Source organism: Limulus polyphemus, unplaced genomic scaffold (assembly GCF_000517525.1).
Source record: "Limulus polyphemus unplaced genomic scaffold, Limulus_polyphemus-2.1.2 Scaffold1272, whole genome shotgun sequence".
Taxonomy (NCBI): Eukaryota; Metazoa; Arthropoda; class Merostomata; order Xiphosura; family Limulidae; genus Limulus; species Limulus polyphemus.
Window position 1 is genome coordinate 74,863 of NW_013666882.1, and position 5,400 is coordinate 80,262.

The following is a 5,400-nucleotide window of genomic DNA, read 5'->3' on the forward strand; positions in this document are numbered from 1 at the left end:
TTATATATATATATATAAAAGGAAAACAGCTAAAAGTTGACGTATCTTGTTTTTGAAGAACAAATTCGCAGTGTATTTGTTTACCCATACATAGATATTGCAGTTTTCTTTTTTCAAACCATATATTAGACACAAATTGTGTCAAAAGTACTAAGAGCATCACCCCAGATGTGGGACCATGAATCAGTGAGCTGCATACAGAACAGTATACGAATCAATGTTATGGGTTTACTAACAACACAAAACATTCTACATGTATATATATATATGTATATATAGTACACTTTAATAAGTCCAATAACGGCTTCAAGTGACAAATGTAGTGAAGTAAGTACACTCTGTGTTTGTGCTTTAAAAATCTTATGTATATATTGGAACAGCAGTAATCAATAAAGAAAGACAGACAAAGTATCCGTAACTGGGGTTTGGACCAACAATAATTAACATGGAAAGACAAGCAAAGTATCCGTAACTGAGGTTTGGACCAACAATAATTAACATGGAAATACAAACAAAGTGTCCGTAACTGGGGTTTGGACCAACAATAATTAACATGGAAAGACAAGCAAAGTATCCGTAACTAGGGTTTGGACCAACAATAATTAACATAGGGTTTGGACTAGCATGAGCGATCTTAGCATCGTCAATATATATATAAGTAGGATATAGAGAGTAGAACGGATTCCGGACCCTCACTTTGTAAACAAGTGGGTGACAGCTATCACTAAGGGACAAGCGGCACCACTAAGAGGATCATCAGTTATAACCCTGCTTATAAAGTTTTGGGCAAAAAGATGCATATACAAAACCAACTTCCACAATATGTATATATATATATATACACACACGTTCATATAAACAAAATCATGAATTTAGATGTTAGACTGCACGACCATACATTGCTCAGTTGTGTAGCTTCAGTTGATTGAAATGTTACACTGCTATATACATATTTTAGTATCCAACAATGCACGGTTCTATCCTAACTCACACACTATACAATACAAGATATTTATCTGGAGTATATACGATACTTCAGTCTATAACAATACAAGATATTTATCTGGAGTATATACGATACTTCAGTCTATAACAATACAAGATATTTATCTGGAGTATATACGATACTTCAGTCTATAACAATACAAGATATTTATCTGGAGTATATACGATACTTCAGTCTATAACAATACAAGATATTTATCTGGAGTATATACGATACTTCAGTCTATAACAATACAAGATATTTATCTGGAGTATATACGATACTTCAGTCTATAACAATACAAGATATTTATTTGCGGTATACAAAATACTTCAGTCCATAACAATACAATATATTTATCTAGGGTATACACGATACGGTGTTCTCTAGAAATGCACAATACATACAGCATATCTCAGTTTTTTTAAGAAATACATATAGAAAACAAACCTTTCTAGGTAACTGTATTGTCGATCGTGTTGATTCTGTAAGCGACTTGTTTTTATCAGTGTGAAAATAAATTGCTGTCTTTAAAGTTCCCATAGCTCCAATATAAGTGAAAAGGGCGCTCACTTTATTGTCCGAAGCACTGCTCTCTTAGAAATACTAAGTCAAGTAAAAAAAAAATCACGTTCAGAGCTACGCGATCTATGTTAAAACCCAAGTGAGTAATATAACATCAGCACAATGAACTTTAACTCAGGGACTTGGAGTTATAGTTCTCAACTCTGTTACGTGACACTAGGGAGTCACAACAGAGCTTGCATAGCAAGTACACAAATAGTTATATGTTGAACTCATTTCTCAGTTCTAGTTTTGAAACTCCTTCAATAAGATTAGTTTGATATTCTCGCTCAAAATACATAAGAACTAACTGCATTAGTTGTTCATAATTTAGAACTGACGGAAGGGAGCTAGTTAACACCACCCACCACTAACCAAATCTACCTTGTTACACGTGACAAGTAATGTAGCCTAATAACACCTGTATACCAAATCTTCCTGGCCACGCATGACGAGTATTGTACCTTAATGATACCTGTATATCAAATCTTCCTGGTCACACGTGACGAGTAATGTATCTTAATGGTACCTGTATATCAAATCCTCCTTGTCACACGTGACGAGTAATGTATCTTAATTGTACCTGTATATCAAATCTTCCTGGTCATAAGTGACGAGTACTGTATCTTAATGGTACCTGTATATCAAATCTTCCTGGTCACACGTGACGAGTAATGTATCTTAATGGTACCTGTATATCAAATATTCCTGGTCATACGTGACGAGTACTGTATCTTAATGGTACCTGTATTTCAAATCCTCCTTGTCACACATGACGAGTAATGTATCTTAATGATACCCGTGTACCAAATCTTCATTATTAAATATGGCAAGTAATATAGCTTAATATTACGTTTGTGCAAGATTTCTTTTTGACTGATTAACTTTCCGTACAAGTAATAATAAAATAATCTCAAAGTTCATAAACACAACTGTTTTTCACTGAAAATAAAGGCGAAACGTTTGTAATATTGAGCTTGTTACTGGTTTTCAATATCTATATAATTGTATGGTTTTTCATCATTAGCAACACTTTCAGTCAGCTGGGGCAATACTTTTCTTTCAAAGTTGTCAGGATTTTTGCAGAATAAATAGTTTTTACACCTCAGTGTCACCCTGCTGCGAGTGTTCGCTCATTGTAATTAGAACTAAGAACATTCAATTTAAGAATAGTGACCTTAATGATACACACTTGGGCGTTGCTGGTTATTCATGTGTTCAACGCCTCCTAGAAAACTACTTATTATTGCAATGAAATAGGAAACTTCCAACTATATATAGTGTTACTAAGTGTTAATGATCCCGACTATATATATAGTGTTACTAAGTGTTAATGATCCCGACTATATATTGTTACAAAGTTTTAATGATCCCAACTATATATTGTTACAATTTGTTAATGAGCCCAACTATATAATGTTACAAGGTGTTAATGAGCCCAACTATATAATGTTACAAGGTGTTAATGATTCCAACCATATAGTGTTACAAGGTGTTAATGATTCCAAAAATATAGTGTTACAAAGTGTTTATGATTCCAAAAATATAGTGTTACAAGGTGTTAATGATTCCAACTATATATAGTGATACAAGATGTTAATGATTCCAACCATATAGTGTTGCAAGGTGTTAATCATTCCAAGTATATAGTTTTGCAAGGTGTTGATCATTCCAAGTCTATAGTGTTACAGAGTGTTAATGATTTCAACTATATAGTGTCACAAAGTGTTAATGATTCCAAGTATATAATGTTACAAGATCAAGTACAAAATATCCGCATAGTTATAAATGACTTCTAAAGACAAACAAATCAAACATTCAAATTATGATTAAAATGAGTTTTAGTAAACTATACTTTAGTACGACATTGATTGTACGTAATGATATGTCCAAAAACAGTTCGAAGCTAATTTGTGAAGAATAAAAGATTCTCCACAAGAGCTAAGTTAAGATAAAGTATTATTCTAATATTGTCCAATATGTCAATCGTTAGCTTACTTAGAATACAACGATTTGTTTACATTGATCTATGAGCTTGTAACAGCATCATTCTTCTTGGAATGTGCTATGTCGTTTACATTTTAGCCCACCGATAAATATCTAACGTTATTGACAATGTGATAAAAAACTATTTCTGTCTACTGTAGATAAATAACGTTTCTATTTTCTAAGAAGTAAGGAATAAATCTTGATCTATTAAGTGTTATTCCATAACTAAAAACTGATTTCGGATATGTAACTACCGGTTAGTCAGAAGAAAAAAAAAGGCATGTGATGAATTATTTTGCAGTTTTAATGTATATTTTGTTTGTAATCCCATGCTTTTCGAACGTTGCATAATTCATGAGTCGTCCTGTCCAGGCTCACTGAGAGATAGTGGCATAAAATAGATTTACCTGTATCGTTCGTGACAGTCTACAACCCTAAATAACGTCAGTTTCAACCGATTACATACTTATCGCGTTAGCAGTTTTCAATCATGCAAGGTAAGTAAAAACCGTAGGCAGCGAGATAGCTTTAGAGTAAGATTAAAAATGTTTTACTACTGATAAGTTCGTATGTAGGTGGACTTGTATCTGTTATATCGTGGCTGTTTACTAGACATGTGTGGACAACACTTCTTAAAAATTAGAGATACAAAACACAAAACAGATTTATTTACCGTTAGAACATCACATTTTATTATTTGATACTTAGAACGGTTTCGATAAGGAACTTAAATTAGACAATGGTTTCTACTTCTCACGTATAAAACGTGATATTTCCCGGGAACTTCTAATGGTAGCACTAGGTTCTAGTTGCCGGCTAAAATATGGTACATATTCTGAACTCAGGGGAATAATCAGTGCTCTATCTCCCTTGATTTTAGAATAGAAATAAATATAAAAAACAGCAAACACTTTGAAAACGCTATAACATCATATAAAACTTTGTTACCAGAAAAAAAAGAGAGAGACTGAGGGATGACGCGGCGTTATAATAGAGTTTAACTGCCTTCCTTCACTGGGAACCAGAGATTCAACACTGTTCCTATTACAAACTGATTCTTGCATAAATAAATATTCTTAAATGTCATCTTAATAAAAGAAGTACCAAAACTTAGTAATATGCCTAACTAGTTTAATACTACCAAACTTGAACGAAAAATTATATAACTTAGAAGTTATAGCAGTTTTAGTAATCAGCGTCTTAAAGGCAACAAGAGTTTTAGTAGTCAGTGTCATGAATACAACAACAGGTGTAGTAATCAGCGTCTTGAAGACAACAACAGTTTTCTGTTGTTGTCTTCAAGACGCTGATTACTACACCTGTTGTTGTATTCATGACACTGACTACTTTTCAGTACTCAACGTCTTGAAGACACGAAAGTTTTAATAGTCAAATTATTCTTAACAACAATTTTAACGATAACGAATGTTTTAGTAGACAGCATATTGATGGCAACAACAACTTTAGTAGACAGCATATTGATGGCAACAACAACTTTAGTAGACAGCATATTGATGGCAACAACAACTTTAGTAGTCAGCGTCTTGACGGCAACAACAGATTTAGCAGTTGGCGCCTTGATGGCAAGAATAGTTTTAATAGTTAGCATCGTGACGGCAACAATAGCCTTAGTAGTCAGAGTCTTGGGGTAAAATAGCTTTAGTAGTTAACGTCTTAATGGTAACAACAGTTTTAGTAGTCGGCGTCTTAATGGTAACAGTAGTTTCAGTAGTCGGCGTCTTGATAGTAACAACAGTTTGAGTAGTTGGCGTCTTAATAGGTAACAGTAGTTTCAGTAGTCGGCGTCTTGAAGGTAACAGTAGTTTCAGTAGTCGGCGTCTTGAAGGTAACAGTAGTTTCAG